The 26724-nt window shown below is 37.0% G+C and overlaps 1 protein-coding gene across 8 annotated transcripts in view; it reads right to left on the bottom strand.

Annotated features, from left to right (window-relative positions):
• Nucleotides 1-26724, bottom strand: part of LOC149566801 (vesicle-associated protein 1-3-like) — a 48224-nt gene that overhangs the window by 10212 nt on the left and 11288 nt on the right. The gene's annotated exons all lie outside the window — the stretch shown is intronic.

Below are 26724 nucleotides of genomic sequence, written 5' to 3'. Positions count from 1 at the left end.
GCTTTGTTCCTAGACAAATCTACCATTCAATTTTATCAACTTTTTGCAATGTGACCAAAGTTTTTACATTTATACATACAACATTGTAGTTCTTTGGAGGAGCAAAATAATTCCTACTCATAAATCTAAGTCATTTTTTGCAAACATTCTACAGCTCATTGTCTTGTGTACAAAATAATTGCAAGAAAAACACTAACCATTAAAGAAGGAATTTTTAAACTTGTTCATATGTGCTTGTCTTCAGATAAGAGACTTTTTGAAAAAAACTTTTTAAGTTTTTGAAGGCAAATCCATTGTCCTCTCAATGTTGGTTTAACTTTAATGTTGGTTGTTCTTTTGTACGCTTTGACTTTCTTCAATACCAACTCTACCTTTCAATAGACAATCTTTGTGAGGCATTGACCTTGTCCAAGAACATAATTATTTTTTGATTTATCATCTCATAATTGAATACTTCAGATGTGTCAATATTTTAAGATATATCTAACGTTCTGAGTGAACCAATTTCAGCCTCAAGCTTTTCACAGTTTTCTTCCTTGACCTTAACAACCTCCTCGGCTTTGTCCTCTTTCTCAACCTTCTTCTAGTTAGAGAATTCTGCCATTCTACTTTTACAACTTTTTGCACTGTGACCAAAGATATTACATTTATAACATACAACATTGTCGCTCTTCGGAATAGCAAAATAATTCCTACTCATAAATCTTGTAACAACAGGTTTTCCCGAGTCTTAACTAACAACTAACAAATAAAGACAATACAGTTATTACTTCATTTTTATAAGAAGAGAGTTATATCAGTTACATTCATGTGAATGAGATTAACGATTACAATTAGTTAAACGGAAATTTCATAACTAATAATTGAAAACACTATAAATGAAATTATTATTGAAACTAAAATCTTCACACCATGGAATTTGAAACCGAAATCCCTCTAGGGATGCTTCTACGAATCCCAGGTTAGTCCACAAATACCATTTAAGAACAAATGCCAATTACCATCAAATACCACTATATCATTTAGGGCATCAATTACCATTGTATCATTTAGGGCACCAAATACCACTGTATCATTTAGGGCATCATATACCACTGTATCATTTAGGGCGTCCTATACCTTTGTTTCATTCTTTTTTCTTCCAATTTCTTAAATGTGGCAATAACATAAGATTAGAAAATATGCTCATAATCATTATTCTTATCAATGGAAGACTGAAATAACAATCATATTTCTTGCATATAGATATATTCCATATTCAATTGGAAGATCAACCGATCTAACTAGTTACCAATTACATTGACGAAAAAGGTTACTTTCATCAAAGGAAATAATTGAATTTAACGATATAAATTAATCCATCTTATCTTCTACTCGTATAAATATCATAAAAGTAAAAATACCTGTTACCAATAAATGTTTGAATATTCATCTTATCTTTATCTAATGTACGTCTTGACATCTTGTGGAGACAGGAAACATTGTCAAGGGCTTAACCACCCAACCACGGACCTTATACTTATCCCCACACTTTCTCTAATTAGAAAGGCCCTCCCTACCCACAATAGACATGGAACACCTTGTCAACCACTGAGCATCTTCGTAATTAATCACACCACTCGACTTGACAACAAAAAATGAATTGGGCATGCATGAGCTATTAAATGATTCATTTTAACATAATAAATAATTGATGTCACATCTAATTCTGTTTTCATGCTATTTTAGATTCTTTTATCACCTCTTCACCTCTTCCTTGGCCATACAGTCGATTGAGTCCTAGGCGTTTAAATCTCAAAGTAAACCAACTCCTTCTACTGATCCTCAACTAGTGTATAAATATTACATGTTTCAGTATATCACAGCTTTTATGACTTGTGAAAATAATCTAAAGACTTGTAAAAGTACAATTTGATTATGACTTACAGCAGTAAAATAAAGATGTTTAGACTTATCATAAACAATTGGTCTTGACTCAATACGGAAATATTAGTCTCATTGATAATACAGTACAGATTTCTCATGGACGCACTTCCTTCTGCTATAATTTCAAATGCAGGAATAAAAGAATGAAGATGTATCATTCGAAAAGGAAATGACCACTTAACCTAGTCTAACTTCATGGAAACGTGAGCCTTGGTTGATGTTTAACAGCCGGTTCCGTCGCGTAAATAATCAGTATACAATTTCCACAATATTTATGATTTCCAACCTTCAGCAAGGGGGTAGAACATGAAGTAATAACATGGAAAAATATGCAGAGGTAAATTGTGTGGAGACAATATTCATCTCCTGCCTTCTCTTAGCTTCTAAATATATAGAGGCAATCGATATCTCAACAGCTTCCAAGAAGCCGCAACTCTTAAAGAAAATGACTTGCCTTCTTGCAACACTGATATCATGTGCCAAATGTACATTTTGGTTTCTAGTAAAGAAAATAAATAAATATGAAAAAAGAACTTGAAGGTTATAAATCAAAAAGATAATTTATAAGCATATTTATTTACTTGCGCATAAATATATTTATTAAGATGGCATCATGTTAAATGTTTATCCAAGGTCATACCTTTTAAAAATGTATATCTAAATACATGTTTCATCTGAAAGATTATTTTATCTTCTTGTACACGCATTTAAATGTACGTATTAAATAGATAAAATTTTGTATAAAAATAATACTATGATGTCACCTTTAATTTATATGTGTACGTACATAACTATATATTATAATGAAGTGATTAAAATGTCAACCATAAGCCATTTGAGGTATGCATTAATTAAGTTTAAATGATTAATATTTTAAATGTTTATTTAATAGCTCATGCATGTCTAATGTGTGTATCCTGCTATGCAATCGCTAGGTCCTCAACCATAGTGATTCATGATTCATACCCATTGCCTAGTGATGGTGATGCTCCTCTGCCTAATTCTTTTCTAACAATGCTTCCACCCCTTTGAAATGCTCCCTACAAGGAAATTCTCCGCGGTTAAATCATATTACCATAACAAGTTATTAATCATAAATAATCAAAATGGCTACCCGTCTTTTCAATTCCATGAATTTATGATAAATAATCAACTAGCATGTTATCTTCATATGAAATTATAATGACTAACCATCTTACCGTTTCATAGGATTATAACAAATTTAACTGTCAATTGAGTTCATATGAACCTCAACGACTATATGAACATTTTAAATTGGGATGTAACAAGTCTAAAATCATTTCCTGCAAACATTCTAGAATTGATTTTCTTGTGTCTGAAATAATTGCAAGAAAAAACAATAACCATAAATGAAAGAATTATTAAACCCGTTCATATGTGTTAGTAACTTAGTCCTGAGATAAGAGGCCTTTTGAAAAAATCTTTTGAAAGTGAATATTTGTCCTATCAATGTTGGTTTTATGTTGTTCTTCTTTGTAGACTTTGACTTTCTTCAAGACCAGCCCCACCTTCAGCAGTAGACGATCTTTGTGAGGCAATGACCTTGTCCAAAGACATTATTATTTTTTGATTTATCATCTCACATTTGAATAACTCAGATGTGTCAAATATTTTAAGATTTATCTAACATTCTAAGTGAACCAATTTCAGCCTCAAGCTTTTCACAGTTTTCTTCCTTGACCTTAAGCTGATTTATGATTTCTCCTATTTCCTTCGCTTCTTCAACCAAAACCTTCAAATCACCTATCAATTTTTCTGTTTCTCTAAGAGCTTGAGATGTCTTGGTTTTTGCTTCATTCTCTTCGTGAAGCAGCAACTTCAAGTTTTGATTTATTTTGTCCAAGTCTCTTGATTTCATTTGAACCACTTATTAGCTCCTCTTCAAGATCTACTTCTTCATTGGTATGATCTTCATATTCCTGATTTTGAACAATTTTTCTTCACTTAAAGACACTTTGTTGTTATCATTTGATGAAATACTTTCTTCCTTTGAATATACTCTTTTTTGGATTTCTGAAACTTCTTCTCTTTTTCCTTGTACTCCTTGTTGGACTTCGGCTTATTTTCATAGTTCGTCTTCACTTTTTGTGTATGCACATTAAGCTGCAACATGTACTGCCTTATCGCTGTCAAAGCACTTGAAAGGCAACTTTCCTTGAAATCTGCCTGAACCTTTCTTCAGCTTCCTCATGAAATGTGCCTCTTCAGAGTCAGACATTCCATCACAACTTTCACTAATATACACTTCTTGTCTTTTCCTTTCATCAAACTTTAAAGGCTGCCTCCTTTTTGGATGAGAAATAGAGCTTGTCCCCATCTCATACGCTGTTAGAATGACATGAAGCTCACCAAAAGTCAACTTATCAAAATCTTTCATCTCTCCAATTGCTGAAACCTTTACATCAAAAATGAAAAGAGACCTTATAATTTGATAAGCTACAGTAGACTCCTCAACCTTATCTTCTAAACCTTTAATAGCATTAACAATTTCATCTACTCACACCAATTAGCAGCAATATTTTCCTCTTCCTACATCCAGAGACTCTTAAAAATTCTTCTGAGTCCAAAACTTTGCTTTCTTAACCTTGTCATCTCCTTCATATGTTTTCTATGTTTCTTCCAAATCTCCTGAGCTGTAATGCAATGCATAACTTTCACAAATTCTATCTCTGACAAACCAGATAAGATTGCATTCATAGCTTTTGAAATATTTTCAAAAGCCTTCTTCCCATCAGCATCTGTTGGAGTTGTGTAGCCAGCCCTCGCACTATTCCAAAGTTAATCCAAACATCAAACCAAGAAAATTACATAAGTATGCTCCACTCAAAGCCATAAAAATTTATATGAATAGTCATCAAATAAGGATGCGCTATTCATAGCAAGACCTTCATGAGAACCCATGTGTGCAAACAAGTTCAACCTCTGAGCATTTAAGCTCTTTTTCCAAAAGCACCTTGCGTTGATATCAATTGAAGAGAACGCAGAAAATACTGAAACCGGGGAGGTGAATCAGTATTTAAAACTCTGAATCACATGAAACCTCATAAAAGAAGAAATAGATGAGAACACCAAATTTCACGTGCAAAACCCTTTCAAGTAAAAAACCATGGCAGATTAATAACTTCCAATCACAAAATGGACACCAACCCATATCACATGAGTGAGCACTAATTCCCAAAAAGCACCAAGCCTCTTTGAAGCACCAACTTCAGATTGAGTCCCAACTCAATTGCAAAACTCAAAAAAAAAAAAAAAAACATGCACAACACTTCAAACACTATGCAAGAATTACACAACACCCTTAATCTGAATCATATAGCAGCAGTACATTAGTCTTCAAAACAGAAGGAACTAGACTTCTTCATCATGCTCCACTCATAACTTTCTTTAAAATCTCCTTTTTTGACACCACTCACCATCTTTCACCAATGATTTGCATGCTTTTTAAATCTTAAAAACAAATTGCTGCCTTAAAAACACTACACTCAGTATAAGTTTCTTCACCTCTGTATTATCAAACTCTTAACACAAAAATATATATATCTACTTTTCAATATTAAGCTTGACTTCCTTCAACACATGCCTCTTCACAAAGCCAACATTTTTTGCATTCACACAAATACCAAAAACCACTTAGAAGATACAATCCAATTAAATCACATACAACTCATAACTTGATAATGCAAAAAGAACGCTCCACCAAAAAGAAAAAATATCAACTCCTCAATACTCGTCTCTCAATTCCTTCACACCTCCACGAGGAACAGAAAACCACAACACTTAAAAATGTCCAACTTTATTGTCTTCTCATTCAAAAAGAACTCCACACAAATCTACTATTAACAGTCTCATTTTCCTTCATTGTCCATTTTCCACCACCCAGTTCATTAATTGATAATCAATACAATGCGCCATAACTTCCTTTGCCGAGCCAATGAAGAAATTTAGACACACATGATTCTGCAAACATGTCATCACCATATCATGTGTGTAATTAACATACACAGCTCAAATAAGATACTGGACTTCAATAATAACTATGAATTCATCACTCAAACATATCGGCATCATCAAACTGCCCAGTCAAGTCAATAATGATTAACACTGCCTCTGTTACCAGACTCGACTGTTTCCTAAATGATATGCATGACTACTTAGTTGTTTTTCTTCTCTCAGTTCATCCATCACACAATTACCCGCTACAAATATTATGCTCTAATAAAACACATAACAGCTGAAGAAGTCATTAATTAAGGGCCTGTTTGTTTGTCGGCATAGGAATAGAAAATTAGAATGGAAATTAGAATAGGAATGGAAATGTGGAATGGGAATGGAAAAGAGCAATCCCATTCTTGTTTGGTTAACCTGGTATTTGATTGGGAATATGTTACTCCCTTGTTTGGTTGTACAAAAATGGAATAGGAATAAGGTGAAGTTTTGTATTTTTAAAAATAGATATAAAGAAAAAAATGTTTTTTTTTTTTTTTTTAATTTTTAATTTAAAAAAAAAAATTTTTTTTTAAATTAGATTGCGAATAGGAATGGCCCATTCCAATAACAACTATTTTTTGGAATGGACAAACGCTCATTTTAGGGGCAAAATTGAAATATGTTTGCCTATTCCCTATTCCAATTTGGAGTACCAAACAGAGAATACATTTCCTATTCCTATTCTAGCAAACAAACGGGCCCTAAAAGAATTCAAGGTGTTACAACCACCCCACTCCATACACTGCACACTCATCTTAAATCTCCAAAATTAAATAACATGATTCTCCTTTGATTTGGCTGCAACATTCAGAACTAACACAGACCCCGAATAAAGAGATTGGGCCTCTTGACTATTCAACTGATGACAAAGCACAAGATCTGACTCAGCACAAGCAAGCAACTGACAAGCACCTTAAGTAGACAAGCAGACAGCCAAGTAGCCCAACCAGACACCCAAGTAACTAAGGCCAACTAAGTAGCTGCCAAGCAGCTCAAGCAGGCAACCAGGTAGCTCAAGCGCACAACCATGCAGCTGATGAAGATCTAATGAATATTCAGCAGCTTGATAAGCATTCTATTCCACCTCTCTATTACTTTGAGTAATCCTCCAAAAATTATACGACCTTTGACATCAATGACAAACTATTCAACAATCTCTAGACGATAGTGTTGAAGGTAAAATGTGTCTTAGCAACCTATTTGAAAATCAAATTAAAACTACCAAAGTGGAACATATTTATTAAAATAAGCCTTAATGCCTCATTTGCTTCCAACAGCTGTAGTTCTACAAATGATTTATAAATAGAGGATGGTGATTAAATTTTGGATCTCTTCAACTGTTGATGAACATTTAGATCTCTTATCTTCAAGATACGCCTATTTGATCCAATTAGTTTTGGTGCCCGTCTTGGTCGCATAAAACTGATGCAATGGACAAAACAAGGTGTCCAATGATGTGTAAATAACACTCCTCAACCAATAAACTAGTAACTCTACAATCTTTTGGCATTATCTATATGATTGGACAATGTTGCAAGGTCCCACTTAAAGGCTGCCATTAGAATGTTAGCAATAAATGCACCATCCTTCCCCTCTCCTTCACAATTCCTTGCTCTTAAAAAAAATTGCTTCTTTAGGAAAAATCGTAAAAATATTGATCAATGGCCCAATTTTTGTATGCATCTTTCCACCCATCAAGAACAATGGACACCCCTATTTTAGCCCATGAATCTTTTACGGGCTCCAATAACTTCTCTACAAACTTCATCTTTTTTTCCCAATAAAGTGCTATACATTTTTTCAAACCCAAGTCATCAGTACCCTTTTGGAGCCTCCTTAATCAATTTTACTTGTTGCAAGTATGATGAGCAAACATTGAAAGTCAATCCATTTGTGGAGACATCTTGCTATGTGCTGATCGGCAATATCTCAAGACTTGTTCCAAAATGTCATTTCCAATGGGCCATTTTATCTCCTGTGTAAATATCTCAGATTACTCTTTGGGCATGGCCAAAAATGGCTGGTTCTCTAATAATTTCAAATTAGAAGGGGGTGGAGGGATCTTCATTCCTCAAGATCCTTTTTTTAACAAAGGATGGTGTGATTTGCAATCTGTTACTTGATCTATTCTTCCGTCTAATTAATACATACTATGATTTGTGCTTCTAGAATTGGTACACCATTGTCTCCTAGGAAAGGTTTGATGCCTAATCAAAGGATGTGGCACGAATGGCCTCCCACCTCACCACATGAGATTGAATAACTAACATCACACCCAATATAAATCCAAACATAACCTCCAACTTGAAAGCCAGCATACCATATCAACATATTTCAAAAGAGAGAACTTGAATTTGTTTTAAAATGGGCTCATCCAGGGAGCTAGAACCAATTGCCCTGCAATCCCTATGCTAACAAGATCAAATATATGACTGAAATCATTTTAAAAATTAAATGTTCTAGATTCATAGAAACTTGTAAACAAATAGGTTCTTGCAGTTGTGTAAGAATACCAAACCAAACATTTTGGAACCCTCACTGATCAATCTTCAACTCTACTCATGCAAAGGGCAACAAAGAATTTAAGTTCAACAAGGATGAATGATATTTTGTTTTGCATTGAAAATTTAAAAAACAACTTTTCTTTTATCTTCAAGATGTCTTGAATCCACATTTTTGGGCTAAGGTGGGAGCAGGGGTGTCATTTTTGGTCATATGAACAAAGTCAAAAGCCAAAATTAGAAGGGGAAAATGCCTAGATTAGCCACAAGGACCTGCTTGTCATGAAAAATGGTTATATTTGCCCCAGAACCACCCCACACTGAAGCACAGGGATGGGATGACACCCTGGATGGCCCCTGGTCCATACAGAATCTGGATTTGCATATAGGCAGAGCCACACCCAATCAATAGCATAGCAATGAATCAATATCATTGGTTTCTTCGATGGAAATGTAGTTAGTGAACGCATAGTCTCTTATTCAATAAATCAATTGATATCACCAAATGGACAGAGATTTTAAGTCATATTACATTCCTTAAAGAAAAAGGCATTTGTGTCAAATTTCCCATAAGTTTGGCTAGGTTATATACCAGATACAAGATTAGGGAGGGCCTCCTCTTATGGTTTTAAACATGATATAACATCTTCAAGTGGCTCCTAGGATCAAATTATGAGATTTCAATGATAAGAACCCCCCATGTAAAAGGCCTTGAGACCATTCTGCAATTAAGCATAAATGTTATGAAAATTCAATGTAATCTAAAATTAATAAGCCACAATAAATGATATCATTGAGGAATGTCCAGAAAGTCATGTCTGTGTAGTTATTAAATAATCATGTCAGACAATAGAACCCAAGAATCCATCTAACCATTGTTAGAAACAACTTGTGCTTGACATATTATCATACAATTCATTAAAAAGGCCACATCACCTGACCCACATAAAATCTATATATTGTCAGTTTACACCTCTCAGAAACAGAGATGATGTCCAAATTCTGCTCTCTGTCAAGCTCAATCATGAAATCTGTCATCTTGTAATTAATTCTTTAAACTCTAAATAAAATCCATGCATCAGAGGGATAGGTGGTGTTGCATGTGCTAATTACTGGTCAGCAAGGATGCATTCCCAAGACAAAAGTGCATATCCTTCATGTTCAAGATGTTTCAACACCAGAGGATGAGGAGATGAAATCCCCATCACCAGTCACCCATCCACCTTTATTGTAAAATTTATCAAACAAATTTTCAAGGTGATATTCCCTGCTTTGTTCCATTTTGAGAAATAACTAGTGTTTCCTATTACAATAATAGATAAGTCGTTTATTATTAGTTAATGGTTATCTATTGTAAATATCTAATAAGCTTTAGTTTGCTTTCGTTTTTTGCTTTCTCTAGAATGGAATGTTTCTATTCTTTGCGATCATTTCCTCAGTAAACATTGTCTCATTCTTTTGTATAAATTGACATTTCGGTCTCTGTTAATATCAAGCAAGTATTTACCAATTACTTCCGTAATATGGTATCAAAGCTAATGCTTAAATTTTTTTGGAAAAATTTATAATTTCTTCTTGAAATTATTAGTTTAAATTTTTTCAAAATTATTTCACTCGATTCTCTAAAACCCGCCTAGGGTTTCCTCTCTGGAGAAATTTGAAATCTCAAGCTAGGGTTTTGTCCTCTCCAAATCATGATTTTGCAGCTTACATCTAAAAATCGTGGTCGTTTTTTATCTGAAAACAAAAACGCAAGTTCTGTGCTCATGACTAGTCGAACTTTCACTCTGCAACCCATGGCAAATCGTGGCCGATTTACTTGCTCATGACTAGTTCAAATTTAACTCTGCAACCCGTGTTTAACATTGTTTGTAGCGCGTGTCTGGATTTGTGCAAATCACGTCTGCAAATCGGGTCTATGTTGCAGTCGTTCTGCCCCCATTCCCATTCATTTTTGAAGGATTCTTGGGTCAAATCCACCCTTATTCGGAGACCAAACTCAACTCTCCAGCCTCATCTGTGCAAAAATTGACCATTATTCTCCACGAAAACACTATATTTTGCCATTTCGACCTCCATGGCCGCCAATTGGTTTTTTTGCTCGAAACCCTAATTTTTGGGGTTGAAAAAAAAAATTGATTACAGATGCTTGGTGGGTTTTTTGAGAGCGCAACTAGGTTGTTGTCCAATTTTTCTAGGTGCCTCAATTTTTGAGCCAACAAATCCAAAAAACAACAGTATATTCCATTTGTGTTTTGCAAACTCTTTTCTGGGTGACTCTGAATCTTTTGTCTTCCGTATTTTTGCCTCGAAGAATGTGCCTTCACAGATTTTCACAATTTTTCATTGAAAAACATGCCATGGCATCTCTAACAAATATTCTGCTCAAGCATAACTCCAAATTCAATGGTCGAAATTATGGCACCTGGAAGCAACGAATCATAGCAATTTTTGAATATCGAAACACCAATCAACTTGTTCTAGGTGTTAAGAAGCATTCGACTTCTCCGGGTCCTGATCAAGATACATTGGATCTAAATAATCAAGAAGCAATGATGCTTCTCAAATTATTTGTCGCTGATGATCAGCTTTCTCAAATTCCATCCAACAAAACAGCTGTCGAGATCTAGACACATCTCAAAGGTCTTCATGAGACTTCTAACAAAAGCAGAGCCTTCTTTTTGAAAAACACTCTGTTTTTTATTGTCATGGATGAGCGCACCTCACTACAAGCACACCTGAATCAGATTCAAGAAATCCGTGATCAGTTGTCATTGGTCGCAAGATGGAGGAAGAGGATATTGTGGTTATCACTCTTCAAAGTTTACCAAAATCCTATGAGCATTTTATCGAGACTCTCAACATCACATCTACTAGTGTTGATTTGAAGTTCATTGATCTCTGCACACTACTGCTTCAACAAGATTGATGGAAACAATAGTTCGGTAGCAGCTCCAATTCCACCTCCACCAAGCAAGCCTTTGCTGCGAAATCCTTTCAGAAGGATAAAGGCAAGTTTCAACAGCCATCTCAGTCGAAGTCTTCTGCTCCAGCATCAGATGGTTCCAGAAAGAAGAACATTCAATGCAACTACTGCCACAGGTTTGGACACATGAAGGTTGAATGTCAAAAACGCTTAGCTACACAGTCTAAGCAATCAGGGTTGCAGCCCAAAGCGAACAGTGCAAAGCACACTGAGCAGGCAGAATCTGTCTTTTTACACCTTCTTGGCTAAAAGCCCTATAGACCATGTGAAGTCATCTTCTGCCTCGTACATTGATTCAAGCGCCTCTCGTCATTTCACTCACCGCAAAGACTGGTTTATTGACTACCAACCTTATTCAAACTTTGTTATTTTTGGTGGCGAGGCAGAGTACACGGTTGTTAGTAAAGGCAACATTCAGCTTCAGTCTACTAGGAGGAATCTCATATTCCTTGATGTGTACTACATTCCAAGGATGGAACTAAATCTACTCTCAATTAGTCAGTTGCTGCAACATTCTCCACACTTGGTAGTCACCTTCAGTTCACATCAGTGCACCATCACTGATTGGGCAACTAAGTCTACTGTTGCAGTGGGTCTTGAAGATCATAGTCTTTTCAGACTTACTGATTCTGGTGATTCTCAGGACTTAACTATGGCTGCTCGGCGATCTTCTATCAGCATAATTTGGCATCAGCGATATGGACACTTAAATGTGCATTATCTCTCACCGCTTGCTCGAGATGAGCTTGTTCTTGGATTGTTAGAGATTCGGACTCAATAGCGTGGAGTTTGTGACGCATGATAAGTTGGGAAGCAACATCGCACACCTTTCACCAATGACGATTCTTAGCAAGCTTCTCAGGTACTTCAGCTTGTTCAACCGATATTTGCGGCCCTATAGCCACTCCTTCCGTTCTTGGGTCCAAGTATTTTTTGTTGTTTGTTGATGATTTCAGTAGAAAAATGTGGGTGTATTTTCTTAAAAAGAAATCAGATTTGCAATATGTTCCTACCACAGATTAGACTGCAGACATTCTCACCAAGCCTCTTGGTCCTGATAAGTTTGTCAAATTCAGAGGACAGCTTGGTGTGTTAGATAGATTAACCATTAAGGGAGGGTATTACAATAATAGATAAGTCATCTATTATTAATTAATGGTTATCTATTGTAAATATTTAATAAGCTTTAATTTGCTTTCATTTTTTGCTTTCTCTAGAATAGAATGTTTCTATTCTTTACAATCGTTTCCTAAGGCAACATCGTCTCATTCTTTTGTATAAATTGACCTCTCGGTCTCTGTTAATATCAAGCAAGAATTTACCAATTACTTCCGTAATATTTCCAAGATGGCCAGAGGATATTAGGACAATCCTCAAATCGGTCTCCCAAAAATGTTCATGATTGTGCCCCTCTCTGCCTCGTGCTCTACAGTCAATATGAATAGTAGTATGAGATCCTTTCACGGTAGTGCACGGGGAGAGGAAAAAGAAGATCGTCTGTAAAATTGGGCACTAGAAAATAGAACGGCTACTGTTCGAGGTTATGCCCAAGGGCATCAGTGGGACCAAGGCATCAATGGGATGCTTGTAAATCACGTTCAGGGGAGTGTGGGGTCACAACAAAGATAGAGCACTAGGCAGGTAACGGACACAGTGGGACCAGGGCATCACACCGGAGCATCACAGTAGGACTAGGGCAGCAGACACAATACCAGACAGGATTTAGATCCCAGACAGGTTCATTTCCAAGGGCAAAACAAAGATTGGGCCCAGCCCACAGCAAGATAGTGGTAGGCCTTTAAGCCAAAGGTTTCAAGGTGCACTTTCCGATTTTTTGTTGTATATATTTGCTCTTGTTAGTTTTTGTTTCGTCCTTCTTTCCTTTGATCAATGGAAAAACAAATTGTGGATACACAAACAATGGGAAAACAAATGGTGGATATGCAAGCCATGGGAAAACAAACCATCTCATTGGTCAAAAACGGTCAAGAAATTCTGGTGCACTTTAAAACTAACCATTTAGGTCAAGTCAAAATGGCATCACTTGGCAAGACAGGGAAATATATTTGGGTCAACGTTAAACAGTTCAAGGGCATTTTAAAACGTAGACTTGCTCGCTTGAAAGGGTCACATGAAAAGTAGAAACATGGGCAGAGATTGCATAAACTAGAGAAGAAACAAAAAGATGTTGTCAAAGTGTGCCCTCCTCCACACTTAGGTGGTGACAGTCATTTTTGTGGGAGTAGCAACTTTGTTGACTCTGTCACTTACAGCCCTACCTCCACGCCTCTCGCTTGGTGCCCAGATCTTTATGTGCAAGAACTTTTGAGGGCCAAGAGGAGGTTGGAGCTACTACAGGCTAAGGAGCAAGAAAGTTACCGCAATATGCAGGTGCTAATTGCAGCAAATAAAACTCTTGCAGATAATAACAACATTTTAAAAGCTCAAATCTCAACACTGCAAGAAACACTTTTAGCAGAGAAGCTTGAATGGCAGAACATGAAGGATGAATGGAAAAACCTGAATGCTACATTGGAAACAAACAAGGTCACAGCAAATACCCAGTCATCTCATTATAAGGAGAGAACGATTCTTCCCACTAATTCGCTGGGAAAGGCAGAGGTTGAAGAGGAGAGGAGAAGTTTTTTAGAAGTCACCAAAACTTGGGACAAAAACAGCAAACACCTTGATATGGCAAGAGAAGAGGCAAAGATTTGTGTGAACACACAAGACAGAGAGGTCAAGGAAAGGCAGCGTAGGGCATCCAATATAATTATCAAAGAGATAAAAGATTATGGGGAAGGCGAACATACCCTCGACTTAACCAAAGATTTCCTACAAGATGGGTTGTTGTGGCAAGGACAAATTTGTCAAGCTTGGAGGGTTGGCAAACCACACGTTGAGAGAAATAGGCAAATCAAAGTAGTCATGCCCAGCATTAGCGACAAACAAAATCTACTTAACAAAAAACAGCTCTTGAGGGGTTCTCGCTTTGTTTTAGAGGAGGATTTAACCATGAGACAACAAGTAGAAAGAAGGATGGAAATGGAAAAAATCAAAACAGCTAGAAATGAAGGCAAAAGAGCTTGGATGTTCAAGGGAAAAGCAATTATTGCTCATTTTGGCCACCGCTCCAATGAAGGGCAGCAAGAAGGCAACAAAGGTGTGACAACAAACACTTTAGCATGCAGCGATACAACAAGATCAACAATCACGCTTAGCGATAATAACTCAACTTCGAGTCTTTCACATCAAAACAAATAGCAATCAAACTTAACCCAAGCATCCTTAAGTTTAGTTTGTTGGAATTGCAGAGGTTATCTATGGAGACGTGGGCCTAGGTTAGGACCTATCCCAAAAGGCAAAGACATTTATTTGTCTCATAGAGACACATGAGCATGAGGGATGTAAGACCCCATTGTTTGAAGGCTACTAGAAGATGGCAGTGTGGAATGATGCAGCAAGAAATGGTAAAGGTCATGGAGGTATAATGGTTCTAGTAAAAGAAAGCGAAGGTCGTGCCATTCAATTGGAAAAGACTAATTCTAATAAACAATTTATATGGCTCAAAATTGTGGAAAATAACACTCTTCTCACGATCGCAGCCTGTTACTTTGCTCCACCAATATCTAAAACTTATTAAAAGTGTGGCTTAGATCACAATGACCCCTATGCTGCGTTAAAGAAAGATGTTGCTATTTTTTTTCCGCAGATATTACATCCTTCAGCACCACTTTAAGCCTATTGGCAATTACCTTTGAAACGATTTTATACACAGTATTTCATAAAGAAATTGGTCTAAAATCATCAAAAGATTTGCATTCATCCCTTTTTGGAACTAATGCAATAAAAGTATTATTCAAATCTTTTAGAACAAACCCCCCTCTTCTGGATTCCTCCATCATCCCCCAAATTTCCTCTTCTATACACTCCCAAATGAGTCTAAAAAAATTGCCTGTAAAGCTATCTGGCCCTGGACTCTTATCTTTACCTAAACCTCGTAAAGCATTTTTCACCTCTGCTTTGGAGACTTCAGCATTTAATGTTGCATTTTGCCTGTCTGTAATGCATCCCTGAATGCAATCCAAAACATCCTCATCTAAAGTCTCCACCCCATCCTTCACTCTTCCTCTGTCTTTGAAAAAATCTATTGCCGCTTTCTTTATCAATTTTGGATCACTTATCACCACACCCTCTCCATTGTTAATAGAATTTTTTTTATTATGGGCTCTTCTTATTTTAATTGAATTATGGAAGAATTTTGTGTTTCTATCCCCTTCCTTCAACCACGTTTCTCTTGATTTTTGTCTCCAGAATACTTATTCTTGTAACAGGATTTCATCATACTCATTTTTTTAGCCCCTTTTCTTCTAAGAAATCTTTTTCGTTCATCCCCTCCTGAATTATTCTTTTATTCGAAGTTTTAAGTGTTGCTTTCACTGCCCTTTTTCTTTTAAATATGTTTTGAAAAGATTCTCTTTTCCACACTTTCATCTTTCCCTTGATGTACTGAAGCTTCTTAAAAATTTTAAAAGTCTTGTTTCCTTCCCACACAGGTGCCTCCATCCACCATTTTTCCACCATCTCCTTGAATCCATCCACCCTCATCCACATAGCTTCAAATTCGAAAGGGCATCGGTCAGAGTATGTTCTTCCTGAATTCTTAGAGTAATAGGGAAGTGATTTGAGCCATGAATAGGAAAAATTTCAGCTTCAAGAGACCACTCAACTTTTGTCCAATCCCCCCCTAAAAGGAATCTATCAAGTTTTTCAGCAATATTCACAAACCCTTGCCTCCTATTGTTCCATGTAAAATGCCCCTGTTTAAAGGGAATATTAATTAGGCCATTTCCATAACAAAGGTCGAGAAGTCCTCTTGTGCAGTTGACCTCCAGCTTTTACCTCCTTTTTTCTCTTCTGGGTAGAGGATAGTATTGAAATCACGTCCTAAAATAGTGATTTTATCTTGTAAGATTTCCAGAACCTCTATTAGTGTTTTCCAGAGTTCTCTTTTCTCTTTGCTCTGAATTGGGCCATAAACATCAAGAACATTAAATTCATATCCTAATTGTTTTGAAGAAACTTTTATTCATTGCCAATTCTTACCCATCTGCATTACAGGTCCATTCACTGTCTCCTTATTCCATAAAACACACTCCTTTGAAGCTCCCTTTGTAGCCACCCACTCACTCTTCCATCTAATAAACTTTCTCCTCATCCCCTCCAAATCATCCAGCTTTATCTTTGTTTCTTGTATTAACTACACATCCAGTTTTGCTTGATCAAGGCCTCTCCTAATCAAGTGCATTTTGTCAGGGGGAATTACAGCCCCTAACATTCCACGATAGGATTTTCATCCCTTCCAGGAGGGGTTCTTTCTCCTTCCCATTTTCAGTTTACTTTGACGTCTTGCACTTCCTACAATTTGGATCAATGCATTAATAGTTCTTCTTCCCCTTTTTTGGCTCTCCCCATATGTGCTTTATGTTTTTAACTTTCTGTCTTCTCTATAGTTCGTTTTTCTTTAAGGATCATATTTTCCTCCATCCCAAAGAAATCTTCTTCTCCATCAGCATCCCTTTTCTAATCATCCTCATTCAAACTTTCCTTCGAGTTTGATTCTCCTAATCTTCCTTCTAGGTTTCTTATTGGAGAAATTTCAATATCCTTAAAACACTCTCCAATCCCCCCCTCCATTTCTCCTTCCAACCCAGTCATATACCCTTTATTTTCCTCCCACTCTTTTTGTGATTCTTCTGGCCTTTCTGGCAACACTACCACCTGGTATTTGAGGTCCATCTGCTTCGTTATAACCCCTTTTTTCACTTCCTTCCATAGTTCTATAATCAACCATATGCTTACAAACTTGCCTTTGCCTTGGTGCCATCCTTATTTTGACAGTGTTGCTCACCAACTTCCTTTGCTGATCTTCACCACCAACTTTTCCACTTTGTGGTGTTTCTTTTGAGCCTTTGCAACTTTCATCATCTAACACTTTTTCCAGACCCACTTCCAAATTCTCGCATACACAATTATTTGCTCTTGTTTTCAACATCATAACATTCTCCATCTCTGCATTATCCCTTTTCCATAGATTTTCATTCTCTTCCTTCTCGATTTCTTTTATCCTGGCCATCTCTATAACCCTCTGGAGTAGCCTTTCCTCTTCTTTCCCCTTATGACGTCCTTGTTTACAACTTTCTGAGTCTTGTTCCTCACAAAGGCAAAACTCACATACTTTCAACCCTTCCTCCAAAGATACGGACTGTCTCCATACTACCCCTTCATTACAGATCTCAATCAGTTCAGGGATTGGATGACAACCATTCCACATTATACATATTCTTGGGGACATTTGCAAAGTCTCTCTGTCCACCATTTCCACCGCCTTAATGAACGTTCCTAGCTTGTTTCCAATTGCTTTACAACATTGTTCCTGCTAGTATTCCTAGGGCAGATTTCTCAATCCTACCCATATAGGAAGTTCCTTTATTACCTCTTTTGTTGGATCAAAATTCGTGGTCCACTTCTTCATATAAAACCCATATCCTTCCATAAAATAAGGGCCACTATTCAAGATCCAGTCCCTATCTTGTGCTATATCCACTGTAACCATAAAAAAACCATTTTTTAATGTTTTAAAGTCTTTCACTGCACCCCATTTCTTATCAGACCAGGTTTTGATCTTACCTATTGCTGGCCTTGGACCTCCCCACTTTAGATATAATGCATTTTTCTCTAGAAAGTCACTTTTCTCCTTTATCAAACTACATTCCAGCACCACCTTCTCAACTATACATCGAGTCAACTGCTGATCCTCCATCATTTGCTTCTCCTGGTTTTCCACTACCTGTGGTTTTCTCATTTGCTTTGCTATATTTTCAGAAACCACAATCCCGCCAAGATTCTTGCATCGGATGTCTTTTCTAGCCATTTTCTTTCTGCCTCTCTCTTCCATTTTGCCATTTTTCCCTATTGTTCTGTCCCACTTTTTTCCATTGAAAGCTTTCTTGGTAGTTTCTATTCCCATTTTGCCATCTCCCATTCCTATTCCCCTAGTAAAACCTTCCTTCATGTCTTCTGAAAGGCTTCGAGCCCTTTCCAAACCTCCCAAACCTCTCACTATTCCTGCTGTTCTCTGTAAACCCTCTCTGAAAACCATTTCTCCAGCGCTCTGCCATGTTTCCCCAATTATATTTTTTGTCCTAAGTGTTTTTTGGGCTGGGGAGACTGGTGCCGCTTTCTTATAGCAGAGTATGGCTACTTATAGTGCTAGGAAGAAGGCTCTGAATTAGGAGTGACAGTTAGCTCCAGTGTGGGCTTTTTTGCTTAATGTTGTTCTATCTAAAGCTACCGAGACATTTATTTGTCAGATGTTGAAATGTGGAATGCATCATCATCAGCGATATAGTGAAACATTGTTGATGAGCAACAGAGTAAGTGTTGGATTGTGATTTTTTTATAATTCTGGAAGTGCTGAGAATGATAAAGGAGGCAAATGGTACTACGACTAATAGTTTAAAACTTTAAATCAATGATTGTCCATGCGAGTCATGTGTGAAAAATTAGAAAAGAGTCTTGTTCAATAAAAAACCTTATAGAAGTATGTGTTGCTGTGATATAGATGTATCCTGTGTTAAAGCTTAGTAATACTCCCTTTCTTTGATACCTTCAGGCTCACTTAGCATTATTTATTCTTCACATTACCTATATTTGCATTTATGCTAGTAGCAAATTCCAACAGTTCTGTTTTCCCTAAGATGCTTTGGTTTTGAATCTCAAGAGAAGAAACTCAACCCAGTTTATTGCTTTTTCAGTAGTTGTTAGCTTTGCAGGAAAATTGAAAAAGGCCTCTCGAAAATTATAAACCATGGGACTGACTGTGATAACATTATGGCTGGTTGATGCTGTTTTTTGGTAGCTCATCACAGTTAGGTTTGTGTACAAGTAGAGGATATCATATAAGGCAAGATGGCTTCTGAGAGGGTTGTGAATTCCACATCGCTGCAGCTGTTCTGCATATTTTCTTTCAAGGCTGGTTGCTCAAAGTAAGGACTTCTGCACATTTTCTTTTAGGACTGGTTGGTCAAAGTAAGATTAGTCTTAGCAGAAGCAAAGGTTAGGTTATATCTATGAAACTAATAAGGATTGTTGCTTTACCGGTGTGTGATGCATCAGTGCTGACAATATTAGATAGATAGATAAAATTTTAACGTCCACGAGGCTAAAAATAGCCTATGGGACAGCAAGACAACTCAAGCAGACTTAAGTAGCACTGTTCGCTTCTTGTGCAGGATGATGATGAGTCCACCCAATCGCTCAATGTACTCTTCATTGAATAGGTTATGCCAAGAACTGTCACATATAGTATCTGCAAATTTATCTCTGCTACTCTTGTAAGCCTCAAATTCAAAATAAAGTGCTATTCAGTTTCCACTTTCCCAGAATTGCAGAATCTGCAAATTCTCTCTTCCCAAGCCTCCTTTGGCCTTTTCCAACGCCCGGTCTCACAACGAAATTGGTGAGAGTTGGTTTTCAGCTGAGCAATAAGAATTTTAGCCCTCCAAGAAATGTTGGCTCCTATGTATGCTTTTTGGAGTTGATCACAAGTGGGGTTGAACTCATTTATATAATATAGTTTCTTCCTCCTGGTCTTGCTTCTCCAATTTCTCTTGTAGAATTTCTCCATAATGAAGACCTTTATTTCTTTATTATTTGTGGGGCACATATTGAATTGAATATTCCATTTACTCATCAATTTGATGTTTTGTTGCATCCATGTCCTTTTTCGCTTGCATAGTGTGTCACTAAAGACAACTTTAGGCCATCTATCCTCTTCCATTTTTTCGATTCTTTTTAAATAGCTTAGAAGGCGAACCATAGCAAGTGCCTCGATAGGAGCAGCCCCCATTTCACTTAGCATGATATCATATGGAATAGTGCTTTTGATTTTAAACTTGCTTGTGATCAATTGCTTTTGGATTCCTTCGATTTGTTTCTATAGTGCTATAGTAGTGTTGCTGGCTCATAATTCACACCCGTAAAGAACAACTGGCAGTACAAGAAGACCGAACAAGGTTTGAATAGTTTTCCAATCCCACAACTCCGCTTCACGCCATCTATTTTGAAGAGCATAAAAAGCCTTCCACCCACCTAATATCCTTTTATACCTGCAGCTAGACTAGCTTAGTTTTTTGTTGAAATCGATGCCAAGGTATTTATACTCCGCAACTTCTTCAAGAACACTTCCATTGGAATAAAATTCATGTTGATACTGTTTTTTATTATTAGAGAAAATTATAACCTTAGTCTTACTGATATTGACCTGCATCCCCACCATTCCGCAAAAGCGCTCAAGAGAAGATAGATAATCTTGCAAACCACAGGCAGATTTGGTAATTAAAATGAGAATTTCCAATTTAGGAGCAGCTTTATAACAAATTCACCTAGCTGAATGCCTTCACCTTTTTGCATGTTTAGCCACTTTTCCAATTTGTTAATATATAAACTAAACAAAGTAAGAGATAAAGGGCAGCCCTGTTTGACCTCGATATTGCTCCTAAAACATTCTGAAATGCCATTTGAAGTTCTGATTTTGACTTTCACCTCTTCGTACATCCTATGAACAGTAGCTCTGAGATGCATAGGAATCCCCAATTCTTCCATCCTGAACCAAAGCTTGTCTCTCGGGACAGTGTCAAAAGCCTTTTTAAAGTCAACAAAGCAATAAAAAACTTCTTCCTTTTTCTCCCACTCTTTTTCAATAATGTGTCTCAAAGTAACACAGTGATCCACTGTCGAGTGCTTTGGCCTAAAACCAGCTTGCCTTTTAGCACGTTTATGGTTTTCTTCTGCCCATTTGCTGATCATAGTTTCTATCATGTTGCCAAAAAGTTTAGCAAAGAGGGGATTGATGATTATTGTTCTATAGTTGGAGGGATTGTTAACATCACCACTCTTAAAAAGTGGTATTGCAAGGCTGATTGTCCAATCTTTCAGAAACCCTTCTTGATAGATTTTGTTGAAAATTTCAGTGATGTGCGGTGCGAGAGTTTTCATACCCCACTTCAGATATTTTGCTTGGAGCGCAACAAGGTCTTTTGCTTTACCTCTACCTAACTTCTTAATCCTTGTCTCTATCTCTTGCACAGTGAAAAGATTTGTATCATCGTTGACCAAAGGTGGCTGTCCCACTCCACCCTCTTGTTCATAAAGTTTCTTAGCATATTCAAACCATTGGGTGGCAGTAATATTATTTTCAGTTTGCTTTCTCCTTGGTTGGAGTTCTTTCCAAAAACGTTTGGGGTTATTTCTGCCCAAGAAAATTAGCTCCTCTCTCCTTGTGAACATAAAATCGGTTTTTTTCTTCTTTAGGATCTGTTTGTAGGCCTTAATGTCAAGGTTAGTTTTATTTGACTCCCTTAGGTTTCTCCTAGCCCTCCTGCATTCCTTATCAAACCAAGCATTGACTGGAAAACAATTAGTTTCAGATTTTATATTTTTTGCTCTCTTGCATTTTGAAAGAGCCTCATGAATCAGATTTGATAAATCATGACTGTTAACACCATGTTTATACATAGAGTGTCCCATACAAAGTTCCTTAAGAGTAGCTCTGAAAGTGTTACTGTTTTCAGAAGTTAACAAAATTCTGCCCTAAGAAAGGGGGTATTGAGGGCCTTGGATTTTTGCCCCAATCCGCCTATCCTTTGCCCAATACAAATTTACGTACAGCGGTCTATGATCTGATTAGTCTATGATCTGATTTGAGATCCCAAATGTGCTCTCCAATTTCAACTTCTTCAATATTTTCATACAAATTCTGCAAACAAATTTCATAATCTACCACACTTGCCTCATTGTATGTGTTGCAAGTGAAATTGCCCAACTTAGCCCATCTAGCCAAACCATTACAAATTATGAGATCAAATGTGCCACATAGAGTGATCAATTCTTTACCAAAATGATTGCAGCCTTTAGCATCTTTGGATATTCTTTCCCATTGATGATTTATTTCTTCTGTGAGCCAAATAGGGTTATCATTTACTTTGGAGCTGAAAATACTTGCTTGCCAATTTGCTGTCCTAGCATTGAAATCTCCAACAAGAAGAACATCCCCAAAGTGGATTCGCTCCAGGAAGATCCATTTTTGAAGGGGTGATTGTTGCCCATGAAATGATCCACTCTATCAGAACAAACAAGCTCAGCAAAATGATGGTAAAGTTGGATATTAAACAAGCTTATGATGAGGTAAATAGAGATTTTTTGTTTAAAGTTCTGAAAAAAATTGGTTTTAATGATGAATGGATTAGTTGGGTTAAGGATTGTTTAACCTTTGTAAGGTTCTTTGTGTTGGTTAATGGCAGCCCCCAAGGTTTTTTTGAGTTAGAAAAAGAGATTAGACAAGGGGACTCTATCTCTTTTCCTATTTATAATCTTGGCTGAAGTGTAGGGAGGCTGATTAAAGAAAAAAAGGTTAGAGGTCTATGGAAAGGGGTAAGGGTGGCAAGGGGAGTGGACCCAATTTCACATTTGCAATTTGTGGATGACACTTTTCTAACGGGTGAAGCTTCAAAGCAGGAAGCTAGATTGATTAAAAAAACTTTGGAAATCTATGGAAAAGTGTCAGAACAAAAGATAAATTGGGCAAAGTCTGAAATTTTCTTTTTCAACACCCCTCTGTATAGGAGCTATTGGAAGAATTTTGAATATAAAGAAGGGAAATCTTCCAAGTAGGTATTTGGGAATTCCTTTATTCCAAGGGCAAAATAGAAGTGGAGTATGGAAGGGATTGGCAGAAAAATGTCTAAGGAAGATGGAAGGATGGAAAGTTAAGTGGTTGACTTTTGCAGGAAGGATTTTGATACTAAAATCAGTGGTTTCAACGGTGCCTATTTTCTCAATGATGTGTTTTAAAATCCCAAAGAAAGTGATTAATTTAGTGGAAAGGCAGATGAGGAAATTCTTTTGGAGCGGAGCAAGGGAAGAGAAAAAAATGGCCATTACTTAAATAGGAAAAAAATTACAAACCTGAGAAGTTTGGAGGTGCAGGTCTTAGAGACTGGAACACAATGAACATTGTTTTAGGGGCAAAGTTGGTGTGGCAGATGGCAAATGATGCTGAGCAAATGTGGATTAAGATTCTCAAAGCCAAATATTTGGACTCCAATGAGAATATAAGGATTTTAACTATTCAAAATCCGATTAGAGGTTCAGCAATATGGAACTTTATTCTTTCTTGCAGACATGTCATAACAAACCATATTTCATGGGTCATTGATAATGGTAATAGGGCAAAGTTTTGGGAGGACTCATAGAATGAAAACAAATCTTTAGATGAGGAAACAGGGGATAGAGAAATGAAACAGATACTGTGCAAGTTGTGGGCAGGAATGTGAGAAATTATACGGTGGAAGTTGAAGGAGTATTTGGGAAAAATGGATGTGGAAAAATTGGGGAGTGGAAGGCGTTTATGAAGGACAGCAACAATCCCTAAGGAAGATCTTTAATAGAAGAAAGGTTTGCATGACTAATAGGGAAGATAGGATTAGTTGGTGTGCAGCAGCTTCGAGTAAGTTTTCAATCAAGCTTGGATATGAAATCTTAGACAATAAGGAGGAAGGATGTTTTGAAGCAGGGGATTTGTGTTGGAGTAAAGAAATTCTTCCAAAGGCGGGAACTTTGGCATGGCTAGCAATACGAGGTAGAATTCTAACAAGGGTTAGGAGAAGGAAATTAGGTTTCCAGGGCCCTACAAAATGTGTCATGTGTGGAAAGGAAGAGGAGAGTGCTGATCATTTATTGTTAAATTGTGAAATTGCAGCACAGTGTTGGAGGTGTCTTCAAGGGAAATTGGGTTGGTCTGGACCTTGGAGCCCCTCTCTTAAGACCACCTTTATTTCATGGCTAAGAGTAGGAAGGAGAAACTTATTTGAATGTATATGGAGAGTGAGTCCCTCAATTGTTATATGGGAGGTCTAGAACGAAAGGAATAGAAGGATTTTTCAGGAACTATCAAAGACAATTGATCAACTTTTAGAAAGGATTGATCATTCTATTGAAGAAGTGGTAAATGTTCCAGTCTTTAGGAAAAATATGTCAAAATGTGTGTTTATGAAATTTGATAGGGCTATTTAAAAAATGTGGCCAAGGATTAAAATAGGAAAGGCAGGAGCAAAAGGAAAATCTAATTCTAAAACCAGTAAATGGGAAGATGCAAACTGGGAAGCTCCCGAAGAAGGTTGGTTAAAAGTAAATTTTGATGGGGCATCTAAAGGAAACCCTAGGAAATTAGGAGCAGGATGCATTATCAAGGACAATTTAGAGGAGACTGTGGCCTTTGGAACGTTGAGGTTACAGGATGGAACAAATAATGAAGCAAAGTTCCAAGCAACATTGCTAGCATTAAAATGTGCAAAAAGATGTGGGGGAAATAAAATTATTTTAGAAGGTGATTCGATGGTGATTGTGCAAGCTGTGAGCAATAATTCAATCTCTGCATGGCACTTAGAAAATTTGTTAGTGTCTATTATTGAAGAGTTGAATGAATTTGAGGAATTTCAAATTCGCCATGTTTTTAGAGAAGCAAACAGAGATGCAGATGCTCTTTCAAAATGGGTAGTGGGCTTAAGGGAGGATGGAGGGTCAGTCTTTGAAAATTGTAGCCGTTGGGAAGGAATTGGCGAAGAGGTTTCATGAATTTATTAGTTGGAGTTTTTTTTAAGTTTGGTCGAGTGTTTTATAAAAAGAGATGATAGAAAGATGACTGATGTCATAAAGGACTATCAGAAAAGCTGATGGGCAGATTTGGAAAATCAGCAATATATGGAATCACCATGACAAGATGCGATAACAGGGATGGCATGATCTTTGAGGAAGGTTGATGTGGTGTTTCCTTTAATGTGGAAGCTACCTAAAGGCATTACATAGTAAAGGTGTAAAGGCTATTCTAACAATCAGAACGGTGAATTTACAGAAGTGATAGTGACTGAATTGAAAAGCAGAATGGAAGCGAATTTAACTTTAAAACAAGCAGACAGCAGAAGGCTTTGTTCAGACCAGCGCACAACAAGAGGTTGAAATTGCTGCTCAAATACCCAACGCCAGGTGTGATAGAAGCCGTTAAAGAGACAATTGGGGAGCTATTTCAAAACTCCTTCCATCATTGGAAGACAAATGTGGATATAGCAGCGATAATAATGGCATGGAGGCTAGAGATAGCATGCCCAATGGAAGAAGTGGAATGGGTTATGAAAAATCTATTTCTGGATGATTTAATTGTAGGAATGGAATCCTTGTTAGAGTGGGCATGGTCGAGAAAGGCTTCGATTATAGTGAATGTTATGAGAACTATGAAGAGGGCATGAGATTTGGAAGGGTTGGTTTTTTGTGGTGGCCAACATGGGTGGACAAGGAAGGTTATAAAGCCAAGATAAAGTTGGCTTGGGTTAAGCTGGTGGTGGAAATAGGAGTTTTTCTGGAAAGGAGCGGACAAAAGGTTATGGGCTTTTTCATTGCCCACCCAAAGAAGCAGAGAAGCGCAAGAGGAAGAAGGATTAGGAGGGTGGTCAGGGTCAAATTCCCAATTAGGGTGGAGGAGTGAAGAAGGATGAGGAAAGCAAAATGGGCCAATTTTGTTTGGATTAAGATGGGTGTCAAAGCACGAAATTGCTGAAGGAAATCTCGAGGAAGGATAGACGAAACTATAGCAATGCTGCAGCTCAATGCAGTGATATAGAAGAAGCAGTTTTTTGACAGTTTTTGAAGGGCCGAGGAGGAAGATGCAAATAGGAGTGAGGTTGAAACGAGGTCGAGTAGGGGCCAAGGCCAAGCAATAGATTTGAAAATGGAAGACGAGAAAAGAGAATAGCAGGACAGGTGGAGGACACTCCATTTATTTTTGATGTTTTTTGCTGATGCCCAGTTAAGAAATGCCAAGATGGATGTGTGTTTTTTATTTTAAGGTTTAGGACATAGGAGGAAGATATAAGTTTAGGAATGTATAGAAAGATGGTTTTTTGAGATGAAACTTGTATGTATAATGGAAGGCTATAATTTAAAAGCCTAGATGTAATATTGTAAAAATGATATTTTAATAATATAAAAAAACTATTACCGACCAAAAACTTTTTCTTTCTTTTTTAAAAACACTTGGGACAATTGTAATGAGTACAATGTATGTGCTCCTATGTATCACAGAACTTACACAGACATATTCACTTTTGACCAACATCGATACATTGGATTTGTAGTCTTAAAGACAAGACAGTGTATGTGCTTCTATGTATCACAGAACATAAACGA

The sequence above is a fragment of the Cupressus sempervirens genome, chromosome 3 (assembly GCF_028749045.1).
Source record: "Cupressus sempervirens isolate cs-2001-9-10 chromosome 3, ASM2874904v1, whole genome shotgun sequence".
Classification (NCBI taxonomy): domain Eukaryota; kingdom Viridiplantae; phylum Streptophyta; class Pinopsida; order Cupressales; family Cupressaceae; genus Cupressus; species Cupressus sempervirens.
The sequence above is the reverse complement of the archived record's forward strand: the minus strand, read 5'-3'. Positions and strand labels throughout refer to the sequence as shown.